We start from the raw sequence: 14,403 nt of genomic DNA on the forward strand, positions 1-14,403 counted from the left end.
TCCCAGCTGCTCAAATTAATGCTGTCACTCCTATCCGAAGCGACGTGTACGAACAAAAGTCATTATACTGAATGTAGTTTTTCAACATTCAGGTCTCACTAAATGGCAACTGCAACAAACCCACTTCCGTTTGTGTGCCAACGCAACGAATGTACAATATTTTCGTGTTCTATCTCTATTCGTACACACAGGTGTGCTGGTCAACGTTGAGCCAAGCGAGCACTACACGAACACTAGTACGCGGGAGTATTCGCCACATAAACTGCAGGTGCTTACGCATCGTACTCCGCTGACTGCGCGAATAACCTTTTTTTTTCTGTGCACTATGTAGTCTTAACGGCTATTAAAGCACTATGTTAAAGCACCAAGTGGCGGGATCAAATCCCTGTTCTGAAACTGAACGCAAGAAGGCCTGTGCACTGAGCATTGAGAGCGCTTTAAAAAACTGGTTGAAATTATTCTGGAGTCCTCCACTACAGCGTTTAAGTAATAATCACATCGCGATTTTGCCACGTAAAACCCCAGAATAACTCTCGCATTTAATGGGATTGGTATTTAACCAGCTTAACGACAGACCGTCTTCCCGCAGACACTATTAACCAGCTTAACGGCAGATGCTCTTCCCGCAGACACCATTATTTACAATCTATAGTGGGCGAAGTCATCCAAGAATAGTAATATCAATAATACGTTATGATGTTCACTGGCATGCCCCTTTAAACAAGGCCGCAGACATGTAACCAACTAGCGTGCTTCATTCATTCACGTTTTACTACACATGTCGCCATATAACCTACTCTCGCAATGGCCTCGATCTTAATTCTTGTATTTGAAGTGTATATTACCGCATTGTACCATTACCTTCGCTTCTAGATAGACTCATGCCCCATACCGCCACCACAGACCACACCGAGTACACTTCCGCATGCCACAATCAAAGCTTCCCTAAACGCGGCCGCCAAACTGCAACCGGTTTTGTCCCGCTAGTATTGCATAATTAGTGTTCAGCAGCAATAAGTACACAATTTCACAACAGACGTACATCCTAACCATAGGAAAGTAGATTTTTTACATTACGGCTACCATTACAGTCCTCCTTTAGAATGTAATGACGTCACTGCAGCCTCCAGTGATGTTTATGGAGAAATATCTTTACTTTCATTATACTGTCTGCCAGTCAAGCTTTTAATAAATGGCGGATACATTAAACTATCGTAGGTTAATGTGTCAAAAAGACTATACAGTACTTTGGTGATCTGACCCTCTATTTCTCTTTTCATTCCACTATGCAAAAGAGCAAGGACGCTCCGTTGGAGTTCTGTATGACGCCGACCATAACGGCTTCTCCACAGGAGCCTTCGCTACATAAACTGCAGGTATGAACATGGCTCACTTCGATTAGTGCATAACCTTTCCTTTGTGTGTGCAATAGTTTCCTTTACGTACGTTAGTGATCTCATAGACGAGATTACTGTAGAATGGGATCGACATTTCTACGAGTAAATACTGGTTGAACATCTTGAAGGGGCAGCGCAATATGGCGAAGACAGAAGGCAGGAGCACACAGGACAGCGCTGTCCTGTGTGCTCCTGCCTTCTGTCTTCGTCATATTGCGCTGCTCCTTCAAGATGTTCATACGAGATTACGCCCTCCTGCTTGTTACTGGGCATTATTTGGCTCCCATGTTCGGGAAACCTTGTCCGCAAATCGCGAACGTTCTCCTACCTTGCCGAAAGAAAGTTGCAAAGGCCCTTTATTAATTTTATTTCACCTCGAATGCTATGATCCTTTGAATCTTGCCGGTCAGTGCGCGTCATGTTTACGTGGTGTTGCCTGCAGATATGGCGCATATTCAACCGCGGTGTATCCCGCAATGCGCGTATATTGATTCCATTCTCCTTGGGCGAGCACGCTTGTGGATTTTATTGCAATGGAAATTATATGGCCTTGCGGGCACGTTCACAACTCCGCCGTTGGCATCGGCGTTGTCGTGCGTTCGCCATGGACAGCGCATACGCGGACCGAACGCGAAGGGTTAGCAAATCTCCCGACAGGTGTAGTTTGTTTGGCTGCAAAAGTGACGAAGCGAAGTGGACGCACCGTCGACGGTACGCCCTATTTTCTCAGTGGCTGAGCCAGAGCAGTTTTCATGCTTCCTCTGCTGGCACGACCACGGTTCGGCCCGAACACTATAAGCACGTTCCTGCTTAGCTACTCTGCGTACGCACTGGTCTGAGCGGGACGAACAGTAAGGACCAAGCTAGCGTTGTCAAATAATTCTTGTGGAATCTCATTCAAAGAAAGGTAGGCGTTGCATGTATTACTGGCACTTTTCGAGTAGCCCAAGTTAATGATAACTGCACCGAAATGTGCCGAAATGAAGTTTTGCAGATGACCGAGAAAGCAATAAGGATAGGTCAGACAAAGAAAAGACGTACTGGCAATTGCAAGTCACACTGAAGCTCGTAAAGTATTTTGTTTCATTTTACTTTTCAGTCGTGGTTGCTATCATTCCGAAAAGCCACGAGCATTTGGTTCAGTTGTGTCACCACTGATGTGTTGTGTGCAGATGCGTAATGCCTTTAAATGAACACACAGCATTCCATTCACTACTTAGTTCAAGATTACTACGTATAGCAGATGCATTGGTGGGATGTTCCCCTGAATAGGCTGGCAGTATCACAAAGAGCGGCTGCCAGTGCCATCCATTTTGCTGTGACGTAGGGGGGGCCACTACAGAATGCACTGCCATAGGGAACAAGGCAGTCCGTATGTGGCAGCGACAGTGCATCCTACAGGGAGGCTGCGCAACGCTCCCATTAGCCTCAGCTTCTGTGAACAAGGAAGGCCACTCGGAGCTTCCTGCTGAGCCGCCCAATCTATGGCGCAGGTGGCTTTGACGGCGAAGCGCACTTGGCGGGGTGTCCTGGTGTAATCACTTAAGCTCAACAAATAATCTAGCAGCGAGTGCATAAAACAATCCTAAAGCTAGAAATTATGTCGTAGTTAGTGTTTGGTGGAATGGGTTAAACTGTTTTACTCGTAGATGACGTCCTGATAGACATATAGTTTTTTTCGTGCGACGTTTTTCCAGCAAACCTCGTATGCTGTTAAAAATACGCCCAAGGTGAAAAAAAAAACGCTTCACTAGTGTATTTACAGACACTGGTAAACTTCTTTTTGTTTTCTAGTGGTTGAATTCAAGTAAATTTATTAGGTTTTAATAAGATCGAAAGGAATGCCTTGTGTCGTGGAGTTTGTTGGCAGAGGTCACGGAGAGCAAACAATGCAGTCCGTTCTCTAATTTATCTATGCCGATATCTTGCACAGTCCGTTGTCATAAGTGATTGCAGCATCAAACCATCCCGATGTGATAATATCGATCTCTGAGACAGCTATAATGGCATAAATGAGCACGACATGCCAAATATGTCCGACTCCGAAATTAAGATATGCAAGAATGATCACTGAGATGGTTTTTCTTTTTTCCTTTTTTTTTAACGCTGTCTCTTCACCGATCATAGACGCTCCAGCGGGAGTGGCCATGGGCGGTAAGTACCTTAGTCGAGAGTCCGACATGCGTATTTCTCTTCATGTATTCTTTTTAAAATGCCTGAGCACACTGTCGCGAACTTTTTAACTCGGTATTTAAAAGGCAAATAAATGCATTCCCCTCTCCAGCGCTGTTTTACGATAGGGTTTTCCGCATCTACGCAGTTCATAACGGTCGTTCACACTTTTGTCAGTATACCAGGAAAAGCAGGAAATGTTTATTTATATTCCTCGGTTTTAGCTAAGCTTTCTACCTTGTTTCAAATTCTAAGCTTATTCAGAAGGGTTTATGCCCGCCCCCCTTTCCTAGTTAATTGAGTTACAGCATACTTAACTAACCGAGCGCAGTTTGTTGTTATCGATCAACAGTTTTGCGTGCCTAATTTATTACCCGTTTTATCCCATAATGACCCTTGTCCGACCCTTATAATATTTTTACATTTTATTTATGACATTGTTAACTTAGTTCAACACTCCAAATGCAAATCCAAATGTAAGTCAGGATGTTTGCAGATGATTATTGTTTGTTCACTGAAACCACTGCCACCAATGAACAGTTACTTTCAATATAGCATTCCGTGTCTTGAGCTCAATCAGGTTGACGAATACAAGTGGTCAAAGTGCAAATATCGTATGTTCAAACTCGCATATGTCTAATATTTATGACTCAGCGTTACGTAAACATTTGGCTCGTTCAACCATTAGCAGACGAAAATTGGATTGCGCGTGCATTATTTGGGACCCTTACACAAAAACTAACATTGACGCAGTCGAGATGATGAAGAGCAAAGCTGTTCGTCTTATCAAAATATCGACAAACGGGTTCTCCCACACCACTTATGAAAGAACACAGTGTCCCAATGGTTCAAACAAGGCGTGAAATTTAGAGTAAAGTTCTCCGTCTAACTAAAAACCACCAGCTTTACCTAAGGCCTATACCAGCGACACGAACCCGGCATCATAACGACCACTCCAACTCCACACAACTAACTCCATACGGCCAGAGCAGTACCAAGAACCACGAAATGCTGAAGATGTTCGACTCAGACATTAAGATATGCAAGAAATATAACTGGATACCTTTTATTCATCTGGTCTTGATTTTTTTTTTTGTCTTCGCACTCATCATAGTCACGAAGACGGCTGTCCGCACAGGTAAGTACTTTCGCATGAGTGCCCGACCACCAAATTTCTCTTCCTACTCGTACATTAGGACCCGCCGCGGTTGTTCAGTGGCTATCGTGTTAGGCTGCTGAGCACGAGGTCGCGGGATCAAATGCCGGCCACGGCGGCCGCATTTCGATGGGGGCGAAATGCGAAAACACCCGTGTACTTAGGTTTAGGTGCACGTTAAAGAACCCCAGGTGGTCTAAATTTCCGGAGTCCTCCACTACGGCGTGCCTCATAATCAGAAAGTTGTTTTGGCACGTAAAACCCCATATATGATATTATATTACCTGTACATTAGGGAAGGTTTAGCTCGGCTCCTACGCCAACGCCGCCTATTCGAATACATGTAAAAGAAAGAAATTATTTTCTGAGACGACATTTGGCTGACTATTAGTAAATCCGCTGCACTTGAGAGAAAAAAAATGTCAATTGAAGTCACTGCAGGAAGCATAACGTTGATTTGTGGCCTGAAGTTGGTTGCAAAAATTGCCGAGAATCGATAAATTTGGGGGGAAAAACGAAACACGAAGTTTACAAATGTGCACATCGGCACCTAGAACAGGCAATCTCACTTCTGTGAATTCCATAGGTAAGAACACCCAAAGGAGTAAAATCCGATATAAAAATTGGTATCTCACGCGAGTTTTTGTTTATGTTTAAGGTTTTGCTAAATTGTGCCGCATATATTACATCAATTTAGTCCAATTCAGGTTAACTATTATTTGCAATTTGGAAAATCGCGATATATTTTTTCATTGCCGAGTTAGAGAATTGCAAAGTTGATAGTTTTGCTTTCTGAAAATTCTTATTTTCAGCAACTATCATAAAATAATTGATGGCCATAATCATAAATTAGCTACCAGCAACCACTAGATTTTATCTTTACGTTTGGACAGCAGCAAAACTGATCAAATATACTGCAGAAGTTAACGAGAAAAGCGATTTCTCCTTTACCGTGTCTTTCGATAGGAACCCCGACCTAACGCTTTCTGTTCATATATGAGCTTCAGATAAAATTACCGTGAACTTCCGATATTCGTAACCATAGAGGTGCAGGAGGTATTCAGAGACCTGGATTGGGAAGAATTGGGGATAAAAGTTAATGGAGAATACCTTAGTAACTTGCGCTTCGCTGATGATATTGCCTTGCTTAGTAACTCAGGGGACTAACTGCAATGCATGCTCACTGACCTGGAGAGGCAGAGCAGAAGGGTGGGACTAAAATTAATCTGCAGAAAACTAAAGTAATGTTTAACAGTCTCGGAAGGGAACAGCCGTTTACGATAGGTAGCGAGGCCCTGGAAGTGGTAAGGGAATACATCTACTTAGGGCAGGTAGTGACGGCGGATCCGGATCATGAGAGTGAAATAATCAGTAGAATAAGAATGGGCTGGGGTGCGTTTGGCAGGCATTCGCAGATCATGAAGAGCAGGTTGCCATTATCCCTCAAGAGAAAAGTGTATAACAGCTGTGTCTTACCAGTACTCACGTACGGGGCAGAAACCTGGAGGCTTACGAAAAGGGTTCTACTTAAATTGAGGACGGCGCAACGAGCTATGGAAAGAAGAATGATAGCTGTAACGTTAAGGGATAAGAAAAGAGCAGATTGGGTGAGGGAACAAACGCGAGGAAATGACATCTTAGTTGAAATCAAGAAAAAGAAATGCGCATGGGCAGGACATGTAATGAGGAGGGAAGATAACCGATGGTCATTAAGGGTTACGGAGTGGATTCCGAGGGAAGGGAAGCGTAGCAGGGGGCGACAGAAATTTAGGTGGGCAGATAAGATTAGGAAGTTTGGGGGGTCAACATGGCCACAATTAGTACATGACCGGGGTAGTTGGAGAAGTATGGGAGAGGCCTTTGCCCTGCAGTGGGCGTACCTAGGCTGATGATGATGATGATGATGATGATGATGCTGATGATGATGATGATGATGATGATGATGATGATGATGATGATGATGATGATGATGATGATGAGAGGTGCAGTGCATGCGTAGTGACACCGAGCAATTTTAGGCATTGCCCATTCAGCATCCTATAGATCTTCATGGCAATGCACCAGGGTAAATGAAAGGACCCATGCTTGTATGTGCAAAGAGCAAGGCGCAATAGACCAGGGCAGAAGAAGACCAGAAAGAACAGGACCGGCACCGGTCCTGTCGTTCGTGTTCTTCTTCTGTCCTGGTCTATTGCGCCTTGCTCTTTGCACATTCAAGCATGAACCAACTAGCCCAAGCAAGAACTTTACTTGGCCTAATATAGAAGAAATTATACCTCAATATATAGGCCGACTTTCAACCAGTTTCAACTAACAGCACCGAGAGGGTAATGAGCTCTGTCAACGGGTGTAGTTAGGGCACTTACTCGTAACATTTGTGCTGCCTCAAAACAATGGTTTCTGCACGGATGAGCGGCTAAGTCGCACAACGCGCGCAAATTACTTTGTACCCCCCTCCAGCCCTCCCGCAAAGGCTTCATTGATTTGAACATTCGTTAGATTTAGTTCGTAAAACGTTTTATTACAATTGGCATAGGAAGGGTATTGGGCGAGCGATTGCCAATCAGTCTCTCTGCACGCGCAACATTCGGTGTGGCCGCAAAGAGGGAGAGGGAGTGACTATGCGGGCGCGCTTCTTGACCAGGCTTGCCCATTCTTGTATGCGTGCCTCCTCGGTGTTTGTGTCTACGTATTTGGATTTCTGTGCGCACGGACAGCGTGCATGCGTGTAAATGTTCCCTAACCACCCTGTCGGCGGTCGAAAAAACACATAGCTATTAGGTGCGAAGCGACATCGTCCTCGATATAAAACCTATCTCACCGACAACGCTGCTTTCTTTAAGCTCCCCTTTTCTTTAGGACGAAAAAGCCTTTAAAAGTGTCCTCATCGGTCCACCTATTACGCCATCCAAACAAAGTCAAAGTGTGACTGAGGGATGCGTTCCAATACACGGCAAGGCTGTTCGGTCCCGTCTGGCTTATAGTATGTGCTATTTTCGACAGATGGGCAGATTGCTGCGTTCCTGCTGTGTGCGAAGGGAGAACGGTGAGGCTGGAAGGCTAGCCCCGTAAATCTCCCCTTATGATCAGAGGCAAGCCAGGGGGGGGGGGGGGGTATTCTGTAAGGGTCCACCTAGTGGACTGTCCATTTTGGCCGCTGCCGATTGGATGCAGCTGTACGAGAGAGGAGGAGACGAGCGGCCCTAGCCAATCAGCAGCGGCCGAAATGGGCAGTCCACTAGCTCGACTCTTACATAATACACCCCCCCCCCCCACACCCCAGGCCTTGAACCGTAGCGGCATCCTTCGCCAGCCGGACAGCCCAGAGCTGGTCTTCTGGGCATTCGCTGAGGAGTGTAGCCTCGCATGGCTCAGGGGCGTTTTTATTTTAGCATTGTGGTTTATGCTGTGTCTAATAGTGTTTGTAGCTGATGCGCATGAGGTCTGCACATGGTGCACTGCATGTCTTATAGTGCGACGAGTATGCTTCTGGGTGTGTTCGTTGCATCAGTAGTGGCGTCGGCAAGGTACTTGTTAGACGAAGTCTCCGTGTAGCCGCTTGGTGTTTGTTTAATGCGAGCATTTCTGTAGTACTCGAGGATTTCTCCGTAAGTAGTCATTTCTTCGTATTGGGAAGCTGGTATTTCGTTATCTGGTTCTGGGGAACGCAGTTCTGTTTGAGAAGTTGTCTAAACTACTCTGGATTCAGCAAGGGCAGTGTTTTTTTTTTTGCTTTGTTTGGTGCGTGTGTGTCATTCGCAAACTATTCCGTTGTTTCTTCTAATGATTTAGGAAGCGTCCCATCTCAGTATTTTGTTTAAGTACCGAAAACTACGCACGACAAATGGGGACGGTTTCGGCTACTCCTTACTGCACTGTGGCCTGTGGCTTGTACTAAACCAGATATATATAATGGGAAATGGAGATTTCTGTAAACACTGCATCGTGCATCGTCACACATGATCAAACCGCGAATTATGGCGCGTAATAACACCAACTATTTGAAAACTTCCTGAAGCTTTTTCTTTTGTCGTCTTGTCTGAAAATTGGAGCCTGTGCAGCCTGTGAAGTGTATCGCATTCCCCTGTAGTGCTCTGAAGCTTCCATTCGCCAAACAGATTGCTACCTGAACGCTACGCAGCGCGAGCACACCAAAACTCTAAAACATACCGTGTGTTATATAATAGTGCCTGTTGCCGAAACCGCAATTCTAGTTATTGAGCCGGATTACTCAATGAAGCGGACATTGCTTGCAGAAGCAATCAAATATATTGACTGAATACCTAGAATAGCATTCTTATTTGGAATATTTTCTCTAGGGAAAATATTGCCATCTACGAATTGTGACCACTGAGTTCGCAAAGCATTACACATAGAACGAATATTCAAGACCGCACCATTTCCGAGGTATCCCCGAAGTGCGCGAAAAAAATACGTGGGCGCTCCTGTTACTTTTTTGCTTGAGTGCATCAAACGGCTGTGTAATCATTATACATCGTTTTAGGCGGCTATACATCGAAAATTCGCCTGCTGCAAGTGAATAATTAAAAACGGATTAATATTTGTTTATTAGTTGTTTATGCATCTCGATCTCCCGTGCTCGCAATTCCCCGCTGCATAGAGTTTTTCAGCTCAAAGAACTGCAATTATCTGCAACTAGTAATTTTTTTTTAATATTGTGGGATTGAAAAATAAAACACGCTGTATCGCCGGCTCTAATCTTGCATTTTAAATCATAGTTATGCAGCAAGAGATTGCCAGGCGCTTCGGTGTAATTCGTTGCAACCGTGACGTGAACGTAAGAAGCCGATGTTATCCGTACCGAACGAGAGGTAATGCACGACATGGTGATGTCTTCATGGCGCATGCGCACAGTCCTTGTGTATTTATTTTGTACTTCTGTTTTTAGAGCGATCGCTTAGCTATGGAATCAGTGCACGCGTTCTGTTACACATCTTCGCCTTAAACTTATTTCTAAGCGCCTTTCTGAAAGCATGAGTGAGCGCTTATTTGTTCGACGTATTTAATACGAGCAAGAAAAAGTTAACAGTACCTCTTTCCATCTCAGAAGACAAATTCATTTTGCAGAATAGTACTTGCTTACTTGCTGTTCCCGAGCTAACATCGTCAAGAATAACGCCACCATTTGTTTGAGCGCCGTTTAGGAACACAAATTCTGGTCTTCAGTGTTTGTATGCAAAGTTCCGTCTGAATAAATAATGACTCTTCACAACCTGACGCACAGTCGCGCAGAAAACGCCATGGTGTAAGCAAAAAATTCGACCTTCTTTTCTTCCTTTTTCTTCTTTTTTTTTTTTGTTTTTGCACAGCTCCGCAAAGTGTAATCGGTTAAGTGCACTGCATGGGTCACACACAAGCACATATATGTGTTACCACTCCGGGAAAGAAATGGTCTGCAAACGTTCTATCGCGACTCAATGTTTAGGTGGCAATTGAAAGGATCGTATCGAAATTCCGCACGCATTTTTCTCTCCATTTATTTACTACAGCACGTCTGCTACAGCTGTGTGCTGTGCCACGTCGAGCTCCACGGAGCTTCCAGGTCAATAAAGACCGTTCACCACATAAACTGCAGGTATGTGCATGGCGTGGTTCCGTGACTGCAAAAGTAATGGTCCATCGCAGCTTCAAGATGTCTGTTCCAAAACAAGACGTAGCGGCAAATGCAAGTTACACTGCAGTTGATAAAGCTTAAGTAAAAGTCTTGCTTGGGCTAGTTGGTTCATGCTTGGAGTAGTAAAGGCAAGGCGCAGAAGACGAGGACTCAAGAAGAAGAACACAAACGGCAGGACCGGCGCCACTCACAACTTAGTTTCTTTCCGCAACAAGCTTGCCTTAAGTAGGTTATTCACGCTGAGTCAAGCACGAAACTTTAGAAGTAAAAAACAACGATGAATCGACCACTCAGCACTCATATATGGCACATATTTTTTGACGCAGACGTTGTTCTTTAGACCTTTATTGTTCAACTCTTCTGTCCATTTCATTGTTTGTCACGTGGTTCATTTTTCGCGCGGTCACATGTTTTATCAATTTTTTAGGTGAGTGACTATTAGAGATTTTAGTTTTGACGCAGACGCTGTACCTGGACGCCTTTTTTATGTTTTTTTCTGCGTTATTCGTTGGCAATTATTCCCATAATCGTGCGGGTTTTATCACTGACTGGGCCTTAGGCGTTTGAAGTGTGTGAGGTTGTGGATAGTTTTGATAGTGAAGCGTAGACGGTACTTTTTATGTCTCGTTTTTTGTCCCCGTTGGCTTGGAAAAGACTATACTAGATCAATTGCCTCCCGTGCTGATCCACGTGTGGTTCTTGTTTGCTCATTCGATATTATGTGCCAGATATGATTCCTGAGTGGACGATAGATTGCTGTTTTATTGCGGAAATAAACTTAGTTGTGAGTGGCGTCGGTCCGGTCGTTTGTGTTACTTCTTCTTGAGTCCTGGTCTTCTGCGCCTTGCCTTTACTACTTCAATGATAAAGCTTGTTGTTCTATTTTATTTTTCAATCATTGGGAGGGGGGGGCACTTTTATTCACAAAACTCTCAAGCGTTTGGCTCAATTATATCACTACTGATGTGTAATCTACAGAAGCGTTATTCATTTAAAGTACAATACAAAGTAATTTATTCTCTAAGTACTTCAAGATTACCACGTATACCAGATGCGTTGGTGGGATGTTCCCCTGAATAGGCTGGTAGAATCACGAAGAGCGGCTGCCAGTGCAATACACCTAGCTGTGACGCAGGGTGGGCCACTGCAAGATGCATCGCCATATGGAACAAGGCAGTCTGAATGCTGCAGCGACCGTGCATGCTGTAGGGAGGCTGCGCAAAGCTCCAATTGGTCTCAGCTTCCGTGAACAAGGAAGGTCACTCGGAGCTTCGTGCTGGGCCGCCCAATCCCTACTGCAGGTGGCCTTGACGGCGAAGCGCACTTGGCGGGGCCCCCTGGTAATCACTTAAGCTCAACGAATAATTTAGCAGCGAGTGCATAAGAACAATCCTAAAGCTAGAATTATTATTGTAATTAGTGTTTTGATGGAAGGAATAGAACAATTTCTCTCTCAGGTGGTGCGCGCTTAGGAGTATAATTTTTTTTTAGTGCGACGTTAATCGACATCTCGTAAGCTGTTTATGTTCAAGGTCAAAAAAGAAACACGATTCACTCGCTGTTTTTACGGACACTGATAGTTTTCTTTTTCCAGTGATCGAACTCAAGTAAATTTATTATGTTTTATTAAGATTGAAAAGAATGCTCTGTGTCGTGGAGCTTCTAAGCAGAGGGCATCGAGAGCGAACAATGCAGTGCGTTCTCTAATTTAAGTATGCGGATATCTTGCACAGTCCGTCGTCATAAGTGATTGCAGCATGCAACCATCCCGATGTGATCATAGCGATCTCTGAGATAGTTAGAATGGCATAGAGAAGCACAACATGCCGAATATGTCCGACTCCAAAATTAAGATGTGCCAGAATCACAACTGAGCTCATTTTTTTGTTATGTTGTCTCCGCACCGACCATAGACACTCCAACCGGAGTGGCCATGGCTTAGTATCTTGGTCGAGTGCCCGACTTGCAAATTTCTCTTCATGTATTCGTTGTAAAGTACCTGAGCACACTGTTGCAAACTTTTTAACTCGGTATTTGAAAGGCAAAGACATATACTCCCCTCTCCAGTGAGTCTTTACGGTAGGGTTTTCCGCAGCTACGCAGTTCGTAACGGTCGTTCACACTTTTGCCAGCATACCAGGAAAAGCAGGAAATGTTTATTTATATTCCTCGATTTTAGCGAAGCTTTCTGCCTTGTTTCAAATTCTAAGCTTACTCAGAAGGGTTAATGTCCTCCCCTTATCCTACTTAATTGAGTTACAGCATACTTAACTAACGGAGCGCCGTTTGTTGTTATCGATCAAGAGTTTTGCGTGCCTAACTCATTACCCGTTTCATCCGGTAATGAGCCTGCTCCGACCCTTATAATATTTTCTTTTTATTTACGACATTAATAACTCAGTTGAGCACTTTCAAGTCCAAATTCAAGATGTTACTTTTAGTACAGCCTTCCGTGTCTTGAACTAAATCAGGTTGACGAACACAAGTGATCAAAATGTGAATGTAACCAGAAACTTCAGTTCAAATTCGCATGTGTCTTAACATTCGTGACTCATCGTTACGTAAACTTTGTCTTCTAAGGCATAAACTAAAGCACGCTACAGCAAAGCTGAACTTTTAGCTTATTCTTCCATCACCAAACTCAAATTGTAATACGCGTGCATTATTTGGGACCCTTACACAACAACAGATACAGCCGCAAAGCTGTTCCTTTTATCAAATTATCTACAAACAGGCCATCCCACACCACTAACGAAAAAACACGGAATCCCATCGCTCTAGACAACGCGCAAAATTTAGACAAAGGTTTCTCGTCTTACTTATTACCACCAGCTTTACACAAGCCTTATAACTACGAGATGAACTAGGCATAAACACGACCACGCTAAATCCACGCAACCAACTCCATAAAGCTAGAACCAGTATCAAGAAGCACAAAATACTAAAGATGTTCGACTCAGGAATTAAGATATGCGAGAAATATCAGGGATATTTTTTATTCGTCTGATCTTGTTTTTTTCGTTGTCTTCGCACCCATCATAGTGACCGAAACGGCTGTGCGCACCGGTAGGCATCCTGGCACGAGTGCCCCAACTCCAAATTTCTCTTACCTACGTGTACATTGGGGATGCTTTAGTCCGGCTCCAACTCCAACGCCGCCTATTCCAATACATGTAAAACAGAGAAGTGATTTTCTGAGACGACCCATTGGCCGGTTTTAAGGAAATATGTGGGATTTGAGAGAAAAATGTAAATTATAGTGATTGCTGGAAGGGTAATTTTGATCTGTGGACTCAAGTTGTTTACAAGAAAATGCCGAGAATTCCTAAGTTCGGAGACACAGAATTGAAGAACGAAGTTTACAAATGCGCATCTCGGCACCCAGAACATATAATCGCAGTTCTGTGAATTGCATAGGCCAGAACATCCATAGAATAATTGGTATCTGACGTGTATTTGTTGCTATGTTTAGGCAATGTGCTATTCACTTACTAGTGGCTTACTTGAGAACCACGTATATTAGATCATATTGATCCACTTTAGATTTACTATTAGATTCAGTTTGGAGAATCACGACACCTTTTTTTCATTGCCGAGTTACAGAGTTGCAGACTTGATGGTTTTCCTTTCTGAAAATTGTGGTTTTAAGCAACCTTAATCAAATAGTTGATGACCTCAGTCGGAAATTCGCTCCCAACAGCCTCTATGTCTTATCTTTTCATTTTACTTCCAGCAAAGCTGATCAAATTAATAAAGGCAGTGAATTCCTACAAAAAAAATTTTTTCATTTGCACGTGTTCATATATGAGCCCCCGACCTAAAGCCTCCCGTGCATACGCACATATAATATTTATAATAACTTACGCTGAACTTCCGATATTTGAACAAGGAGCTGCAGTGCATGCGTGCTTTCACCTTGCAATGTTGGACATTGCCCATTCTGTGGATCTACACGGATGCGCCAGGGTAACTGAAAGGATACAATATTGAACAAACTATATCTCGAAATATAGGCAGCGTTTCCACCAGTTTCAACTAACAGC

The 14,403-nt window shown here is 43.8% G+C and overlaps 1 protein-coding gene across 1 annotated transcript in view; it reads left to right on the forward strand.

The window, feature by feature from the left end:
* The window catches only part of LOC142592765 (uncharacterized), a 139,984-nt gene that overhangs the window by 124,440 nt on the left and 1,141 nt on the right, over positions 1 to 14,403 (forward strand). The window contains exon 28 of the mRNA XM_075704428.1: positions 1,296 to 1,376. The gene's annotated coding sequence lies outside the window, so the exon portion shown is untranslated. The remainder of the gene's footprint in view (positions 1 to 1,295; positions 1,377 to 14,403) is intronic.

The sequence above is a fragment of the Dermacentor variabilis genome, chromosome 9, assembly GCF_050947875.1.
Source record: "Dermacentor variabilis isolate Ectoservices chromosome 9, ASM5094787v1, whole genome shotgun sequence".
In the NCBI taxonomy this organism is placed as follows: Eukaryota; Metazoa; Arthropoda; class Arachnida; order Ixodida; family Ixodidae; genus Dermacentor; species Dermacentor variabilis.